Source organism: Henckelia pumila, chromosome 3, assembly GCF_033568475.1.
Source record: "Henckelia pumila isolate YLH828 chromosome 3, ASM3356847v2, whole genome shotgun sequence".
Taxonomy (NCBI): Eukaryota; Viridiplantae; Streptophyta; class Magnoliopsida; order Lamiales; family Gesneriaceae; genus Henckelia; species Henckelia pumila.
Genome location: NC_133122.1, coordinates 137,722,418 through 137,743,654, shown reverse-complemented (window position 1 = coordinate 137,743,654; position 21,237 = coordinate 137,722,418).

Here is a 21,237-nt window from a genome sequence, read left to right as displayed (position 1 = left end):
GTTATCTGGATTGTTGGATTGATTTGGATATTGTTTGGATTGCCGGTTTTAGCCGTTATGCCGTCGATTTGCAAAATGTCAAGACTTTGATATTGTTGATTGAACGAAGCATGGTTTGAATGGCATCTGATCTTGTTAGTTATTCGATATGTAATTTATCAGATTTCTATCGAAGTTGTCGAACTCGAGATCTCCGAGTCAAACCGAGAAGGATTTGAAGCAAGGTTTGCTAGCATTTGCACTTGAGATTGAGTTGAGAAGTGGAGCAACCTTTTGATATGAATTTTCATTAATGTACTTGCAGATTTGAAGTACTTTCAGACGTGACATAGAAAGGTATAAATGACAGCGAATCCAGATGGGATAGAACGCTTGAAATAGCTTTCATTTCAAGTATTCCCATGTCAATCACATACTTGCTTATTTATGTTTCTTATGTGATTACTTGTTTGTATTTCTTTGCTTGCTTATATGCTTAGTTGTTCAAGATGTGTTTTATAGCTTTTAATGCATACAACTTATGTTACATTCATCTTGAACTCCAGCCTAAAAGTACAGAGGATTAAAAGCCTAGAGTGCATTGACGTTTGGTGGATTATAGTTGAGTGGCATGGATTGCAGCCTTCGCTTTCAGAGCCAGAAGACTCTCTATAATCGTACCAAAGTCAGAGGACTAAAATACTTGATGCCGCCTCGAATGGGAGTGTCGGTGGTTTGATAGTTATTTTATTCCTCGGGATCCCAAAGAACTAAGTTTTATTGATATCAGCTTGATAGCCTTCCTTTTCCATTTGCATTGCATTCACGTTTATTATCTCGTGCTTTATGTTGTTTATACTGGGATTTTATTCTCACCGGAGTTATCCGGCTATTGCTTTGTTTTGTATGTGTGCATGGCAATAGGTGGGGCAGGAGCTAGTCAGAAGAGACAAGGATAGCTCAAGCTAGATGTGTAGCAAGTGAGGACACGGGTTTAGCAGCAAGTCTTGTCGTTTGTGTTGTTGAACAATGCTAGAAAGATACAAGAACTTAGTATATTATGGCTTGAACACGTGCTAGTTGATGTATATCATGTTTAGAAGTTTATAACAGCTTATAAGATGGCATGTAGAGGTTGTTGTAGCATATATTAAATTTGTACAAGGCTTGACAGCAGAATTTGACAGCAGAAGTTTCTGAAACCTGTGCTCGCTCGATCGGTAGAAATGCACCGATCGAGCGAGGCCATATTTTGGCAAAACAGAGGAATCGAGCAATGTGCTCGCTCGATCGGTAAAAATATACCGATCGAGCGAGGCATGGAATTCTGAAACAGAGAGCTTGAGCACTTGTGCTCGCTCGATCGGCAAAGTTTTACCGATCGAGCGAGACCTCCTATCTTTTAAAAAAAAAAAAAATTTAGCTCTTGTTTCTTTAATTTTTTTAAGTACTTGTTTAATTGTTAACTACAATAAATTGCCCTAAGATAAGATTAGCAACCCGGGTCCCCACAGTTAGTCTCATGCGTCTTCTACTGTCGAGAAGCATAGGCAATAACATGTCCATGCTGTGTCAAAACACATCCTAACCCCTGACCTGAGGCATCAGTATAGACAACATAACCTCTTGATCCAGAAGGTAGAGCTAGCACAGGTGCAATAGTAAGACGTCTACGCAGCTCGTGAAATGACTCCTCACAATCCGAGGACCATATGAAGGCAACATCTTTTCGTGTAAGCTATGTCAAAGGCCTTTCCAACTGTGCAAAATTCTCGATGAACCGACGGTAATATCCAGCTAGACCCAAGAACTACGAATCTCAGCAACCGTCGTCGGACGAGACCAGTTTAGCACTGCCTCAATTTTACTAGGTTCAACAGATATCCCTTCATTAGAAATCACATGACCGAGAAACACTACCCGATCAAGCCAAAATTCACACTTGCTCAATTTCGCATACAACTGCTTATCTCGTAACGTCTGTAAAACAATCCTTAGATGTTGTGCATGCTCATCCTTGTCATGAGAATAGACAAGAATATCATCAATGAAGACGATGACAAATCTATCCAGATACTCTCGAAATATCGGATTCATCAGATTCATAAAGACTGCCGGTGCATTCGTTAAACCAAATGGCATAACCAAAAATTCATAATTCCCGTATCTGGTCCTGAAAGCAGTCGTAGATATATCTGAGCCTCGTACTCGCATCTGATGGTATCCAGATCTCAGATCTATCTTCGAGTAAACAAAAGTACCCTGTAATTGATCGAACAGATCATCAATCCGCAGTAAAGGATACTTATTCTTGATGGTGCCACGATTCAACTGCCTGTAATCAATACATAATCGCATCGATCCATCTTTCTTCTTGACAAACAAAACAGGTGCTCCCCACGGAGAAACACTCGGACGAATATATCCCTTATCAAGCAGATCCTGTAACTGCTGTTTCAATTCTCTCATCTCTGACGGTGCCAGACGATAAAGTGCTCGGGATATAGGCGTAGTTCCTGGTACTAAATCAATACCAAATTCAACCTCTCGCACCGGAGGAAAACCAGGAATCTCATCAGGGAATACATCAGGAAACTCGCTGACAACCGGTAACTGATCAATACCCGTACTACTCGTGGACATATCAACTGCATAGATGAGGTAGCCCTCCCCACCTGACTCCAAGACATGACATGCCTTCAGAGCCGAAACAAGTGGCATCGGAGGTCGCGCACCCTCACCATAAAAATACCAGCTATCACCCTCATCCGGATGAAACTATACCAGACGCTGATAACAATACACAGTAGCGTGATACAAAGTCAGCATATCTATTCCCATGATACAGTCAAAATCTGCCATCGCTAATATCATCAAATTAGCCGATAACACATTACCCTCAAACTCCAGAAGGCAACCATCACTAGACGCTTAGTTACTATCTCTTGCTCCAACGGAGTAGATACAACTAAATCCATATCTAATGATACATAAGGTAATATATGTCTCTTAACAAAGCGACTAGAAATAAAGGAATGCGATGATCCAGTATCAATTAATACAAGTGCAGGAATACCACATAATAGAAAGGTACCTACCAACATGCGATCACTTCCCTCTGTAGCCTGCTCCTGAGACAGAGCAAACACCTGCCCTTGAGTCTGGGGACGATAACCAGAAGAACTCTGTGGTGCTGGCTGCTGACGTGGAACAATAGAAGCCTGAGATCCAACCTGTGATCCCGATCCACTAGCAGAACCCATGCGCTGAGGATGATCTCTCCGCAGATGTCCCTGCTGACCGCAAATATAACAAGCACCAGTAGCTCTTCGACATGAAGCTGCAGGATGCTTCCCTCCACAATGGCTACAAAATTCCTCCTTCTTCTTCTTCCCAAAACGGAACATACCTCGTGAACCACGAGATCCAGATGAAGTAGTAGGAGTAGAAGAAAACGTAGGTCCAGATTGCACAACAGATTGAGCTTGAGGCTCAAAAGATCCACTAGGCTGTCCTGGCATCATCAACTTTGCCCGCCTGTTGCTAGTTTCCACAAGACGGCAACGGTTCACCAAAGTCTCAAAAGATACCGGGTCATAAAAAACGACAACCTGAGAGTAGATATCTTGGTTCAAACCTTGTAGAAAGATATCATACTTCGATGCATTACTCTCATTGATATGAGGACTGAAAGGTAGCAGATCAAGAAATCGTTGCTGATATTGATCAATAGTCATTGATCCTTGCCTCAGAGTAAGCAACTCCATAGATCGTGCTTGGCGAACAGCCGGAGGAAAATACAATTTCTGGAACTCCCGACAGAAATCCCCCCAAGTCACCTGTCCTCTTTCAGTACGTGCCTGAGCAGCTTTGGCATCCCACCAAAAACGTGCTCGATCCTCTAGAACAAATTCTAGAAGTTCCAATTTCTGATCCTCAGTACAATCGAAAGCACGAAAAGTACTCTCGAGTTTAGACATCCAACTCCTCGCCTATTCAGGATTCTCAACTCCCACCAAAGGTTTCGGTCCTACTTGCATGAACTTATTGATAGAGTAGCGAAGTCTACCCTCATGATGACGATGATGATCATCATGATGATGATGGCGATGATGATGATGACCACCTCCCTGGCCAACACTACCGTGACTCTCGTCAGCCATATCCTGAAAATAATTGCACATTAAAATCCCAAATGCGCAAGAAATACCCAAAACTAAACTAAATCCCAAGTACTAATCCCAAAATCTAAGCATGCTCTGATACCAAAAATGTAGTGACCCTGCTTGGAATCACCTACTAACTGGCAACTAATAGCATGCATTAATCTTAATACAAAAAAATACTTAACAGAGTAAAAATGTGCGGAAACAAAACCATAATTTACATATCAGCTTAGTAACATAATCCAGGCTTAAATCTGTAGTGATACAACCAAATCAAAATCTTAAACAGTAAACATTATACAGCTATATCAGATCCTGCTGTATAATAAAATCCTCAAGGCTCCTGCTCCCTAGTCCTGCCTTGAACTACCAGCTCCGTCCATCCTGCGACCTGCCCCATGGAATAGGGTGTCCAAGATAACAACTAGGACGTGAGCGCTAATGCCCAGTACATAGACATGAGTAAACATATGTATATAATGCATGAAATATGATGACCGGTACAGGGTCATCTGAAAATCATGCTCAGAACCGGCGCTACATGAGTGCTGCCACCGCACGGATCAACCTCTGGGTGCAACCACACTCGTCTAGTACACCAGAGTAGACAGACATAAATGCCCCCGCCGTCGCGGTACTCTCAGTGACAGACTATCAAGTATAGAGCTGAGCGGCTCTATAGTCAGGTATAACAAGGTATAGGCTCAACGTGTATATGCACATGACATATGAATATAAAAAGCAGTAAATCATATATCATACCATTTAATAATGCCAAATAAATGCAACATATAAATATGTATACTCGCTGGAAATCTCAGTCAATGTGTACGTACCTCTAGGCTAGTTCAAGTATAATAGGATCCTAGGTTCCAAGCCTATATTCAAAAGTTCACCGTATCACTACATAAATTCTATAAGCCTTAACTAAGCTAATAAGTACTCCCAAAACTTAAATAGATTCCCGGACCATACCTTCGTCCGTAGTTAGCCCTTTGAAGTCGCTAGTCCCGGATGACTATAACCACACCTTGGTTATTCTAGAACCTCTATTATAACTGATAGGGCCCTCAAGTGTATATCTCACACTATATAACTGTAGAAGGAAACTCGGGAATTCGTATTTCAAAATGAAATCGAACGAGTCCTATTTATAGGCAAAATTCCCGGCCAGGATCGGAACTTCCTATTTCAGGATCGGAGCTTCCGATCCAGCTCATTGCGTGCATGTAGGACACGCCAGGATCGGAACTTCCGATCGGGCGATCGGAGCTTCCGATCTGCTCTACGTTCAACACTTGTCAAAACTCGGGCCTAGACATCGAACATAGCTGGCAGCTGGAGATCGGAACTTCCGTTCCAGGATCGAAGCTTCCGATCTCTGTGCTTCCGATGAGCTTCCGATGTGGCTAGGATCGGAACTTCCGATCTGGGTTCGGAGCTTCCGATCCGGCCCAAAGTCAAAAGCCCATATTCTCTTCCGAAGTCCAATAACACTCCGAAATTGATTAATTACCAACCCTTAATCATGTTTAACATATTATATCTTAAAATGGAATCTGGGTTACTACACTCCTGCTCCGTCGATGGTGATTGGACTTTGGTTAGTTTGAAATGACTAGCCAAAGGAGTACTCACTAGTTTAGCTTCATCCATGTTGAATCTGCTAAGCACCTTTTTCACGTACTCTGCCTGAGATAACTTCAAGACTCCGTTCACCCGATCTCTTGAGATCCTCATTCCAAGGATTTGCTTTGCAGCACCCAAATCCTTCATTGCAAATTCTTTTGATAATTCTCTCTTGAGTTTATCAATCTCCACCAGACACGATCCTGCTATCAACATGTCATCCACATATAGCAGTAGAATGATATAAAACCATTAATCTTCTTCATATAACAACAGTGATCTGCCTGACACCTCAGGAAATCGTTGTTATTCATGAATTCATCAAACTTCTTGTACCACTGTCTTGGAGCTTGTTTGAGACCGTACAAGCTCTTCTGAAGTTTGAATACCATTTTCTCCTTCCCTCGTACTTCAAATCCCTGTGGCTGCTTCATATAAATTTTTTCACCCAAGTCACCATGAAGAAACGCCGTCTTTACATCCAACTGCTCCAGATGTAAGTCTTTCCTTAGCCACTAGTCCAAGTATAGTTCTGATAGTGGCTAACTTCACCACTGGAGAGAAAATCTCGGTATAATCAACGCCTTCCCGCTGTTGAAAACCTTTCACAACAAGTCTCGCCTTGTACCGCTTTCTACCGTCAACTTCTTCTTTGATCCGATACACCCACTTGTTGTGTAATGTCATTTTGTCTTTCGGAAGTTCTGTTAACTCCCAAGTCTGATTGGATGACAGTGAATCCATCTCGTCTTTCATGGATAACTCTCACTTGATTGAATCATCATTTTGCATTGCTTCATCAAAGGTCTCTGGTTCACCTTTATCTGTCAGCAAAATATAATGAAGTGCAAGAGAGTATTTCTGAGGTGGTCTGATTGTTCTTGACGATCTCCTGAGTTCAATCACCGGAGTTTGTGGATCAACTTCTTGTGCAGTTTCTTCTTCCTGATTACTATCCTCCGACTCATTCATAGGAATATATATCAATGGCACTTCATTTGACTTCTGGACTTCAGGACATTCATCTCCTGCTGCAATGTTTGACTTGTTCTTGTACAAAACTTGCTCATTGAAAATGACATCTCTGCTCCGAATGATCTTTCGATTTTGGTCATCCCAAAACCGATAACCAAAATCATTATCTCCATAACCAATAAAGAAACATTTCTTTGATTTCGAATCAAGTTTCGTTCTACTGGCTGAACCGATGTGAACATATGAGAGACAACCAAACACTTTCAAGAACGAAAGGTTTACTCCTTTGCCACTCCAGACCTCCTCTAGTATTCTGCAATCAAGTGGTACCAAAGGTCCTCTGTTGATCAGATACGTTGCAATGTTAACGGCATCAGCCCAGAATGATTTCGGCAGTCCAGCGTGCAATCTCATGCTCCTGGCACGTTCATTCAAGGTTCTGTTCATTCTTTCAGCCACACCATTCTCTTGAGGTGTACCAGGAATGGTTTTCTCCATCTTGATCCCGTTTTGTGCACAATACTTCTTGAACTCAAAATCTTCATATTCTCCACCATTGTCAGACCGTAAGCACTGCACCTTCAAGTTGGTCTCATTCTCCACCATGACTTTTCACCTCTTAAAGGTCTCATAAACATCAGATTTATTTTTCAAAAAATAAACCAAAACTTTCCTACTCGAATCATCAATAAATGTGACATAATATCGTGAGCCGCCAAGGAATGTCACAGGAGATGGTCCCCATACACCAGTATGAATCAACTCCAACTTTGCTGCTTTTGGTTCTCTACCACCTTTCGAAAAGCTCACCCTTTTCTGTTTTCCAAGAACACAACTTTCACACAATTTGTGTTCGACAGTTTTTAACTCCGGTAGCTTTCCTTTTGATATCAGCATCTTCATTCCCTTCTCACTCATATGTCCAAGTCTACAATGCCATAGACTTGAGTTGGCTCCAGCATCCACAGCTGCTAACATTTCTCTGCAACTGGAAGTCATATAAAGAGTTCCAGTTTTTGTTCCTCGAGCAATAATCATGGCTCCTTTGCTAACTTTCCAAGAGCCATCACCAAAGGTCACTTTATGGCCTTCGTCATCGAGCTGTCCCACTGAGATTAGATTCCAGGTCAACTTTGGTACATGCCTCACTTTTTTGAGCTTCCAGATAGATCCGTTTGACATTTTCAAACTGACATCACCCATACCAGCTATTTCCAAAGGTTTTCCATCAGCCAGGAAAACTTTTCCGTAATTACCAACAGTGTAATTACTGAATAGCTCACGATCACTAGTGGTATGAAACGAAGCTCCAGAATCCATAACCCAAGAATTAACCGGGCTTTTCATGGATAGTACTAAGGCATCATGTACATTCTCAGTAACAACATTTGCATTATTCTTGGCTGATTTGCAGTCCTTTTTCATATGACCAGTTTCACCACAGCTCCAGCACTTCAATTTCTTTTCAAAAGTATTTTTGTCTTTTCCAGTTCTTGATTTGGATCTGTCACGCCATCGATTAGAACCTTTTTCGCTGCTTCTGCCTCTGCCTCTATTCTCGAGATTAAGAGCAGATCTCGATGATGTCGCTTCTCCCGAATCCATCCTGCGAACTTCTTCACCAAGAATTCGATCTCTGTCATCATTGAATTGTAATTTTCCTTTGCCAGCAGAATTACTAACCGCTGCCCGTATCGGCTCCCAAACATTTGGTAAAGACGCCAAAAGAATAAGTGCACGGATCTCATCATCAAACTTGATTTCCACCGATGTTAGCTGGCAAAAAATCGTGTTGAATTCATTGATGTGTGCCGCCACCGAAGCACCTTCCTCCATCTTCAAGTTGAATAACTTTTTCATGAGGAACACTTTATTATTTGCTGATGGCTTCTCGTACATGTTCGACAAAATGGACATCATCTCCTCTGTGGTTTTTGCCTCCGCCACGTTGTGTGCCACATTCTTTGTTAGGGTCAATCGTATTACACCTAACACCTGTCGGTCAAGAAGCTCCCACTCATCATCCTCCATCTTTTCTGGCTTCTCCCCGGATAGAGGTTGATGTAGCTTCTTGCTGTACAAATAATCTTTAATTTGTAACCGCCAGAACGTGAAATCTGTACCGTCGAACTTATTGATTCCAGGTCCCGATCCGTCATTTCCGGCCATCGCTTCTCCTGCCTTAATAAAATTTCAAAAAATCTTTTCTCCAAGGCTCTCGAACACCGTAACAGCTCTGATACCAGTTCTTGTGGATTATACCGAAGCGAACATGACGATAATAGAAATTGCGGAATAAAATAATCAATAAGGACACCAAAGATTTACGTGGTTCACCCAATATAGGCTACGTCCACGGAGCTGCTGCAAATCTTTATTACCGGAGAAATATTACAAGTGTATACAAAACACTATATCTCTCCACACCCAAGCCTCGAGTATTACCGAGAAAATATTTCTCTAACTCACACAATAGATCACCGAAAAAAAGAACAACTCTTTTTTTCTACTCTTTATTTTCTTCTCTACTGTCAATACAAAAGAGAAGAATGAGATACAATAACTGAAATAAGGGAGCTCTATTTATAGTAGATCCTTCATTCTTCTTTCTTCAAACTTCCGATGTGGGATTCTTTAATGGGCCTCACCCTTAACATGATTGATTACAAGAGTGTTCGATACTTTCATAGCTACCTTGATATGCAAATGTTTCAGGATGGATACGATTTTGATATTCAGTTAGTAAGAAAATTTGGTAAATTAGCTGATCGAATCCCTAAACAGCTACATTGAATTTTTCATTTCTTCATGTTATAATAACTGGTTCTTGCTATGTGTATCCTTAGCTTTAGACCTGAGATGCAATGTTTCATAAAAATCAATTCAAATTAAATATATATTTTTTATATTGGGTGGATTCTTTAGGGATTAAAGTAGAGTTTTGGGTCCCAAAATCTATCATAACCTCAATTATTTAGGAATTTAGTTTTGTACGTGTGATATGGATATGTTTAAACTTTTGCTAACCTCTGCATGACAAACTGACTGTGAAGAAATGTGTGTTAGATTTTGGGTCCATTTCTTTATTAAAATTAGCTTTCTTATTACTTTTATTTGGGAACTTTTCTTCTTTTAATTTAAAATATATGTCCTGATCCCATAATGTCTTATCTTTGTAGTTATATTTAATCATTCATAATCCTGCCTATCTATTAATTAATGCGTGCATATTATTTTACACTATGTGTAAGCCTGCAGTGTCGCCTAATTTACCAGCTCTTTTTTGTTTGTTATTTACTTATTTATGGTATGTCAATTGTCAGTTTCTTTACTTCTTTGAACATTTTGTTACCAATTTTTAATATTTGATGGCTAGGGATTGAACAAAGCTTCCATTGACCGTGTAATTTAGGTTTTAACAATTCACTTTTCATTAATCCATGTGTCCTCTCCCTCACTCTCATAGTTGCTATTTTTTAATTATTTTTGTTGTTGTTAAATTTTAGATTACTAATTTGGTTGATTTCGAAATCGACATAAGCAAATGCTATTCGAATTTGGAATTTTGGATTATTGAGGTTCAGCCGTTCAGGTTCAACAGTGAAAATATTGTTGTCTGTGGGATTAAATTTGGAATATAGTTATGTGGATTTGTTTTTATGTATTTGTTGGGATATTTTCTATAATAAATTTTAAATATACATGTGGAATTGTTATTTTTATTGGTTTGCTTTTTAAAGTCTAGCTTGTGGAAGTGATAAGAGAAACAAATTTGTATATTGGAACGGGGATGAATGTTGTCGAGTAGCAGCACCGCGGGGAGTTAAATATAGTGGTCTTGAGGGAACTTGGGTTACTGGAGTTTGAAGATTTGATTCATTTGAATAAACATTATATGCTTTTAGAATAAGTTGAGAATTATTTTTCCCATCAGAATATTTCGGAAAAATTTGGGAAAGGTCCCAAACTAGAGTTTCATTTTTTATTTTATTTTAATACCGAAGTCTAGTTTTGAAAGTTTTACTATGCATTTCATTTGTGAAAACAAAAAACATGGAGAAGGTAGCTTGCTTGTCGATATGTAAACTCAGATGAGGTAATATTTATTTTATTTGGTTTTAAGGAATTTGAGATTGTTTATTTTGAAGATAGATGGCCTATTATATTATTTAGAAATGTGTTACATTTTGAGATAGTTAAATTAAATATAATGCCGAGATGTTAACCTTTTGTTGCTTGAATTTCGTATAAAAATGATTCTCACCTTCTCTTTAAAATTTTCAAATTTTCCAAAAATCTATATTTATTTTGGTAGAAGACCCATGGCCCCACAGCTGCCTTCAACTTCCCACCCAAATCGAATTGTCCCCACTTTATCAAGGATTCAAAATATTGTACCTTTCAAATCTCCACCAATAATGCATGCTCTCTTTTCTAGGCTGCGCTGCTTGAGATAGTTAAATTAAATATAATCCCGAGATGTTAACCTTTTGTTGTTTGAATTTCGTATAAAAAATGATACTCACCTTCTCTTTAAAATTTTCAAATTTTCCAAAAAATCTATATTTATTTTGGTAGAAGACCTGTGGCCCCACAGCTGCCTTCAACTTCCCACCCAAATCGAATTGTCCCCACTTTATCAAGAATTCAAAATATTGTACCTTTTCAAATCCCCACCAATAATGCATGCTCTCTTTTCTAGACTTCGCTGCTCTCCGACTTGCTCAAGATGTCCTTCCTGCGTCCCTAAGGTTTCTTCGGTATTGGTTTCATGTGGATTTTGTGTATCATCTGAATTTCGTTTTTTATTATTTGCAAAATGATTGACTGATTGCTTGATCAATCTTCTGTTTCAATATCTGTTTTTTCTTTATTTATTCTGTTTTTACGTCGCAAGTTGAAAGAGGAGTAGTTCGATCCTGTATATGATTTCTTTTTGTTTATTTCAGGTTATTACAGTGGGTTTGGTTGCTTGCATAATGGCTCTGTAAAATTTCTTCTAGTGTGTGTTTTTAAACTCTCCCGCAAAGCACCTTTTCCCTTTCTATATCCAAGCAAACTTTGAAAATTCAATTAGTGAGAAGAAATCAATGTTTTCAATCATGTGCAATTGGATTTATTTTATCAATTTTTTCTTCATCCAGTCGATCTGCAATTTGTCGTTGATTTGGATAGATATGAAATTTATTGGTTGTTTCACTCATTTTGTTTTCATTTTGCACAGTTACTTTATACTACTTTAGTAAAGAATATGGCGTAAATTATATTTTCCCATTACAATTAACATCGCATTGAGAATGGAGAAAAAAGACTTGTTTATTTTGAAGATAGATGGCCTATTATATTATTTGGGAATGTGTTACTTTTTGAGATAGTTAAATTAAATATAATTCCGAGATGTTAACCTTTTGTTGTTTGAATTTCGTATAAAAAATGATACTCACCTTCTCTTTAAAATTTTCAAATTTTCCAAAAATCTATATTTATTTTGGTAAAAGACCCGTGGCCCCACAGCTGCCTTCAACTTCCCACCCAAATCGAATTGTCCCCACTTTATCAAAGATTCAAAACAAATCTCCACCAATAATGCATGCTCTCTTTTCTAGGTTGTGCTGCTCTCCGACTTGCTCAAGATGTCCTTCCTGTGTCCCTATGCTTTCTTCGGTATTGGTTTCATGTGAATTTTGTGTATCATCTGAATTTTGTTTTTTATTATTTGCAAATTGCTTGATCAATCTTCTGTTTCAATATCTGTTTTTTCTTTATTTATTCTGTTTTTACGTCGCAAGTTGAAAGAGGAGTAGTTCGATCCTGTATTTGATTTCTTTCTGTTTATTTCAGGTTATTACAGTGGGTTTGGTTGCTTGCATAATGGCTCTGTAAAATTTCTTCTAGTGTGTGTTTTTAAACTCTCCTGCAAAGCACCTTTTCCTTTTCTATATCCAACCAAACTTTGAGAAATTCAATTACTTGAGAATAAATCAATGTTTTCAATCATGTGCAATTGGATTTATTTTATCAATCTTTTTCTTCATCCAGTCGATGTGCAATTTGTCGTTGACTTGGATAGATATTAAATTTATCGGTTGTTTCACTCATTTTGTTTTCATTTTGCACCGCTACTTTATACTACTTTAGTAAAGAATATGGCGTAAATTATATTTTCCCATTATAATTAACATCGCATTGAGAATGGAGAAAAAAGGCTTGTTTATTTTGAAGATAAATGGCCTATTATATTATTTAGGAATGTGTTACTTTTTGAGATAGTTAAATTAAATATAATGTCGAGATGTTAACCTTTTGTTGTTTGAATTTCTTATAAAAAATGATACTCACCTCTCTTTAAAATTTTCAAATTTTTCAAAAATCTATATTTATTTTGGTAGAAGACTCATGGCCCCACAGCTGCCTTCAACTTCCCACCCAAATCGAATTGTCCCCACTTTAACAAGGATTCAAAATATTGTACATTTTCAAATCTCCACCAATAATGCATGCTCTCTTTTCTAGGTTGCGCTGCTCTCCGACTTGCTCAAGATGTCCTTCCTTTGTCCCTATGGTTTCTTCGGTATTGGTTTCATGTGGATTTTGTTTATCATCTGAATTTTGTTTTTTATTATTTGCAAAATGCGTGACTCATTGCTTGATCAATCTTCTGTTTCAATTTCTGTTTTTTCTTTATTTATTCTATTTTTACGTCGCAAGTTGAAAGAGGAGTAGTTCGATCCTGTATATGATTTCTTTCTGTTTATTTCAGGTTATTACAGTGGGTTTGGTTGCTTGCATAATGGCTCTGTAAAATTTCTTCTAGTGTGTGTTTGCACCTTTTCCCTTTCTATATCCCACCAAACTTTGAGAAATTCAATTACTAGAGAATAAGTCAATGTTTTCAATCATGTGCAATTGGATTTATTCTACAGTAACTAATATGTGATCTGTGTGATTCTTGCTCCTTTTGTTTGTAGTATTGAATTTGTTTAACGAAATCTGGAAAAAGGTATCTGCCCTTAACATTAATAACAAAAGGTTCCTCTAAATTTGTTCGTAACCGACAATGCTTTTCAATCGATCCAATTATAATTTCCTTCAATTTTCGATTGATCTTTTAAAACCAGTCTGAGTTTCGATTGGTGATTATTTTCGAAAACTGCTTTCAATTATGAGATAATGAATTAACTACAGGCATTTCTACCATGGGATAGGATATGTTGAAATTCAAGACGACCTCGAGTTCATACGAGCAATTTTCTTCTACATGCTACTACTTTTTCATCTTCCAAAGAAATTTGTATGATTTGAAAGGGGATGGATGTGTCGAGTAGCAACAACACTGGGAGTGGAATATGGAGATCTTGTGGGAACTTGGGTTACTGGAGTTTGAAGATTTGATTCATTTGAATAAAATTTATATGTTTTTAGATCAAATTGAGAATTATTGTTCTCATGTGAATATTTCGGAAAAATTTGGGAAAGATCCCAAACTAGAGTTTTATCTTTTATTTAATTTTAATACCTGAGTCTAGTTTTGAAAATTTTACCATGCATTTCATTTGAAGATAAAAAAAACATGGAGAAGGTAGCTTGCTTGTCGATATGTAAACTCGGCTGAGGTAATATTTATTTAATTTGGTTTTAAGGAATTTGAGATGGTATATTTTGGCGATAGATGGCCTATTATATTATTTAGGAATTTGTTACTTTTTGAGATAATTAAATTAAATTATATATAATTGTTTGAATTTGTATAAATATGATACTCACCTTCTCTATAAATATTTCAAATCTTCTAAAAATCTATATTTATTTTGGTAGAAGACTCGGGGCCCCACACCTGCCTTCAACTTCCCACCCAATCGAATCGTCCCCACTTTATAAAAATATTGTACCTTTTCAAATCTCCACCACTAATGGATGCTCTCCTTTCTAGGCTGCGCTGCACTCCGACCTACTCAAGATCTCATTTCTGTGTCCCTAAGGTTGCCCTCGGTATTGGTTTCATCTAAATTTTGTGTTTTATTATTTGCAAAATGCTTCTTTATTCTATTTTTATGGCGCAAGTTGAAAGAGGAGCAGTTTGATCCCGTATATGACTTCCTTCTGTTTATTTTCAGGTTATTATGGTAGGTTTGGTAGCTCGCATAATGGCTCTGTAAAATCTCTTCTGGTGTGTGTTTTTAAACTCTCTTGCAAAGCACCTTTCCCCTTTCTAGATTCCCCCAAACATTGAGAAATCCAATTACATGAGAATAAATCAAGGGTTTTAATCATGTGAAATTAGATTTATTTTATCTAGTGCAATTTCATATATGTGATTATGTAAAATGTCAATTAACTCCAAATGTTTTTGATTACTTGTGAGATTGACATGTGTAGGAAAGAGTGAAAAACAATGTAGTTGTGATTAAGATACTTCATGACACAAAATATTTACATGTCATGATTTTGACACGCATTGCGAGCACCTCGGCCAAAGCCACATTTCATCCGTATTTCGCTTCAAAGGCTATTTGGGAACATTCTGAACTATTTTACCTCAACATATGGTATCAGATAAAACTCACATCTCTCACAAAGAGTATAATACCTCTCACTGATTCATATAATTCGTATGGTTTGGCCGAGGTGCTCGAAATGCGCGTCAAAATCATGACATATAAATAATTAGTGTCAATGAAGTATCTTAATCACAACTACATTGTTTTTCACTTTTTCATACACAAGTCAATCTCACTAGTAATCAAAAACATTGGGAGTTAATTGACATTTAACATAATCACATATGAAATTGCAGTTGATAATAATAAAAATAACAAATTCGCCTAACACTTTTTAAACTCACAAAATGCTAAGTTTTGAATGGTGTGTGCTATGTTTGCAAAAGTGCACGCATTCCCGATACTTAAATTCAGCTCTAACTCCAGTGTTTTTCGTACATAGAAAGTAAAACAAAGAAAAAAATAATGCACAAAACACTTTTGAAGGACAATGAGATCGAAACATGCCAGTATGAGCAGATGGCTTGAAAATAAACCATCGTATACCAAGCATTTTAAATATAAATAAAACACCAGGCAAAAAATTACCAAAAAGAATTTGACTAAGCACTTTAAAAACTAATAAAACACCAGGCAATCAAAGATTTTAAATAATTTGATTGACAAAAGTAGTCGTCTCCCATGCCAAATTGATAAACTGATGAACGATACTTCAAAGGACATACAAACCCCATTCCATAGGTAGGGTTTTAACCAAGAAGGTGACAAATGAAAGGGAAATAAACAGAAGTACGCAAGAAGTGCATGAAAAGTTTTATTTTAAAAAGAAAAAAAGTAAAAGTAAACTTCCCCGGTTGGTTATGAATCCATATCCTTGGTTCCCACTAGCACCATATGCATTGTCACGAGTGGGTAATCTCCTAAACAAACATGGACAAGAATTAAAATGGAAAAAACATTAACCATTTGAAAACATAAGAGAACAGAGGAATATTTCAAAGCAAAGGATAAGAAATGATGGGTTGTCTTTAATAGGAGCTAAGTTTTGCATCCGGGCAGCCAACAAATACAAAAATATTATCGTCAAAATGCAATAAAAATAGAAAAACAATTTATCAAGTCAACACCATTAGACATACACACATAAAACTACAAGGTGAATTGAATTCAACATCTATCATACATGTGTCGTTGATAACAGAATATATTCAAATAAATATGTCTTTAACTTTCTTACCCCTTATCTTACAACTACAAATTATTCAACTTACAGCTTTTGGAAAAGACCCATATTTTCAAATCAATTATCATGGATGTGTCATTGAATATGAACGACTAGATCGTCTAATCCAAAGGTTACAAATCGCCCGTGTTTAGCTCATGTAACACGATCAACTAATCAAAAAAGATGGTCAGCCCTAAAAAGTGAATTATTTAACACCAATAGCGTGTTTGGATGGGATAAACAATAAGGTTGTGGTCTTTCTTTAAAAGCTACCGCACATCCTTAACATTAAGTGAACACCATATGAGTTAAAGCAATTGACAATAATATAGAATATAGCGTCGATTATGCACATTATTTCAAGCAGAATATAGCCTCGATTATGCACATTATTTCAAGCAAAACGCATTTCTTTGAAACATTGTTCACCCCATTGCAATGAACAAATTAAAAAAAAAATTAAAATATCATACAAATGCAAGCAAACCAAAAACATATGTAGAAAATGCAAAACAAGCTCCAATATTCTGCTTAAAGAAAAACAGTGTCATAAAACTAATATGGTGTGAAATAATATACCTTTTTGCCTGCAAGAAACCCAAAGGAATTGAGATCCATCCCCTTGAACCACACTCAATCAACCCCCCCACACACACTCCACAACCAATCAATTTCTCAGCTCCTCCTTATTCTGAAATCAACAGAATCGCTTTGGCCGACCCTCTTCCACTGTTTCTTTCTTTTGCCATCACCGGCATCAAATCCTAAAACATCATTAAAAAAAATCAGAAGGACCTTGCAGGTTACACTCAAGAAAAATTTATTATGTTTCCATAAAAAAAAATCTGAATAAAAAATAATGAATAGAACAAAACAGAGATTGCTAGTAATATTACAAAATGAAACTTCAATGATATATGCTTACCTTAAGATAGGAAATGAATTGTTACCAAAAAAATCTGTTTATATTAACAAAATAGTGTTCTTTTGCACATTTTATCAACCAAGTTCTGAGATTTTCTCTGACTAACAGTCCAATGCCTAATTTGTTCATTATTAAACATAAAAAGGTGCAATAAATGAATCGTTTCAAAAAACATACCTATCTAATTAATGTATGTACATCTCAGTCATAAAACAAAAGGCATATTTCAAATAAAATTAGGGGAAAAAATCGAACCAGATATAAGTACTTTTTCTCCATTCTCAATGCGATGTTAATTATAATGGAAAAATATAATTTACGCCATATCGTTACTAAAGTAGTATAAAGTAATGGGAAAATCAAAATAAAATGAGTGAAACAGCCAATAAATTTCATATCCATCCAAGTCCACGACACATTGCAGATCAACTGGATGAAGAAAAAAATTAACAAAATGAATCTAATTGAAAATGATTAAAACCTTTGATTTATTCTCGAATAACTGGATTTCTCAAAGTTTGGGGGAATCTAGATCTAGAAAGGACAAATGTACTTTGCAGAAGAGTTTAAAAACACACACCAGAGACATTTTACAGAGCCAATATTCAAGCTACCAAACCTACTGTAATAATAATCTGAAAATAATCAGATAGGAAGTCAAATACGAGAACGAACCACTTCTCTTTCAACTTGTGCCATAAAAACAAAATAAAGAAGGAATAAACGGATATTGAAACGGAAGATCAAATCAAGAAATCAGTCAAGCATTTTGCAAATAATAATAATTAAAAACAAAATTCAGATCATGGGAAAATCCACATGAAACCAATGCTGAGGCAACCTTAGGGATAACAGACTTGTTTATTTTGAAGATAGATGGCCTATTATATTATTTGGGAATGTGTTACTTTTTGAGATAGTTAAATTAAATATAATGCCGAGATGTTAACCTTTTGTTGTTTGAATTTCGTCTAAAAAATGATACTCACCTTCTCTTTAAAATTTTCAAATTTTCCAAAAATCTATATTTATTTTGGTAGAAGACTCGTGGCCCCACATCTACCTTCAACTTCCCACCCAAATCGAATTGTCCCCACTTTATCAAAGATTCAAAATATTGTACCTTTTCAAATCTCCACCAATAATGCATGCTCTCTTTTCTAGGTTGTGCTGCTCTCCGACTTGCTCAAGATGTCCTTCCTGTGTCCCTATGGTTTATTCGGTATTGGTTTCATGTGGATTTTGTGTATCATCTGAATTTTGTTTTTTATTATTTGCAAATTGCTTGATCAATCTTCTGTTTCAATATCTGTTTTTTCTTTATTTATTCTGTTTTTACGTCGCAAGTTGAAAGAGGAGTAGTTCGATCCTGTATTTGATTTCTTTCTGTTTATTTCAGGTTATTACAGTGGGTTTGGTTGCTTGCATAATGGCTCTGTAAAATTTCTTCTAGTGTGTTTTTTTAAACTCTCCTGCAAAGCACCTTTTCCGTTTCTATATCCAACCAAACTTTGAGAAATTCAATTACTTGAGAATAAATCAATGTTTTCAATCATGTGCAATCGGATTTATTTTATCAATCTTTTTCTTCATCCAGTCGATCTGCAATTTTTCGTTGACTTGGATAGATATTAAATTTATCGGTTGTTTCACTCATTTTGTTTTCATTTTGCACCGCTACTTTATACTACTTTAGTAAAGAATATGGCGTAAATTATATTTTCCCATTATAATTAACATCGCATTGAGAATGGAGAAAAAAGGCTTGTTTATTTTGAAGATAAATGGCATATTATATTTGTAAGGTCCAAAAAGTCCACTAGCTTAATCACGATTAATTGATTTAATTATATGATTTAATGCATGTTATTTAGAATATTTAATTGTTATGTGGAATTATGTGAATTATTGGATGCCTGGAATTATGTGATTGCTATGTTATTTTTTTTAAAGTTTTCAGATTTGTATTAATTTTGGGTCGTAGGTACGAGTCTAGCCTTGAATCGAGTTAAGAAAAATATGTTAAATTAAGATTAAAGGGATGCAGTGTATTTTATTGAGTGGGGGAGTAAAATTTTAAAGGATTTTAAATGTAACTAATGGGCCGTGTTGGAGCCCATTAGTCACAAAAGAAAAGCGTTCAGAAATTTTATTCTGAACTCTCATTTGAACGCTCACTTTTCTTCCTCAAAATCTCTCTCAAACGCTGCATCAAGGCTAGGGTTCTTCAGAGGCTCGAGGCTAGATCGTCCTACCGCTCAGGTTATTTCCAATCGAATCAATCCAGGCAAGTTTTTACTGTTTTTAAACCCATTCAAAAATATAGTTATTTTCAAGGTAAAACCCTAGGTATTTGATTGATGATCTATGAATGTTTTCTTGAAAATTTCTATGAGTATGTTGCTTGATTGTGATACGTGAAGTACTTCTGAGGTGTTCGGTTCATGTTTATCGAGTTTTGAAAGATTTGAAGGCAATAAATCAGATTTTTGGGTAAAAGTAGTTTTGAAGGTTTTGATTCAAAATCTTTGAAATGTTTGATGCATTGGTATAAGTTATTTTGAGTTTATGATGTTGTAGAATGATATTTTTAATGGAAAAACGTCCCAAAGCATTGTGGATTTTGAAAAAAATGCAGAAAAGATCAGTTTTTGGAAAAGGAGACGCGACGGCCTGTGTCGCGTAAATCTGTGAGCAGTAGGTGCGCCCGTGCTGTTACGCAGCACGCCCGCGCTGTTACGCAGCGCGCCCGCGCCCACTTTGCGAGCGTACGGCGCGCCCGCGCTGGTTGAGTGCGCGGACGCGCCGCAAGTTCGAAATTACCATCCCATTTTATGAGTTTTTGAGTCCTAAAAATCATGATTTTTATACTTTAATGTATTTTAATTATTTTTTAAGAATGTTCATGAAGAATTTTAAAGTTTTGAAGGTCCGAAACGGACGGAATGCCTCACGTGGATCGGTCAAGTTATGTAATGCATGATTATGTGATTTTCTCATGAAAGTTAATTTCTCATGAAATGTTTTGACGGATTTTAAGCATGTAGCATCACGGGAAACTTTATGAACATGTACGAGATTTATGAAATGACATGATAAGATGAATGATATGATGCATGGAAAATATTTTGATGATTTATGCGTCTTGTCGTGATTATATGGGGTATGCACTTCGGGATGAGCTCCGGAGCGGCTATCCAAACATGGCTCACGGGTTGGTTATACGGAATAAGCACTTTGGGTTGAGCTCCGAAGCGGCTATCCAAAGAACGAAAGTTTACGGGCTTAATGCCATATGCTTGTCTGATCAACAGGAAACTATGAATGGTTCGTTATGACGATTACCACATTACTCATACTTCATCTCCCCAAATATTTTTATGATATGGCTATATTAAAGTTATGTTTATTGCATGGGAGTTTAAGTTAATGTTTCCTTTTAAAGTTAGAAAATCCTTTTCTGCATGCTCTTGTTGAGTCTTTTGACTCACTATACTTGAATGGTGCAGTTAATGATGATGTGGATGCTTTTATTGATGATTATGTGGGCGGACATGAAGAAGAGGCAGGGGTCGGTCCAACGGGCAATGCATGAGTGTGAATGCTTTAGAATGGAAAATGTTTTAAACCTTTTTATTTGATGAGAGGCAAACAAGTTTAAATTTTTTTTTAGTTGATGGCCATGTTTTGGCAAATATTTTTAGATGCTATTTTATTTTGTGCACATTTTATACGCTATTTTAATAAATAAGATGATGCTTCTGCAAAGTTTTTATTTTTACCAAATCTTTAAGTAAGTATGTTTGAGTAACGTTTCGATTGAGAAATTGGGACGTTACA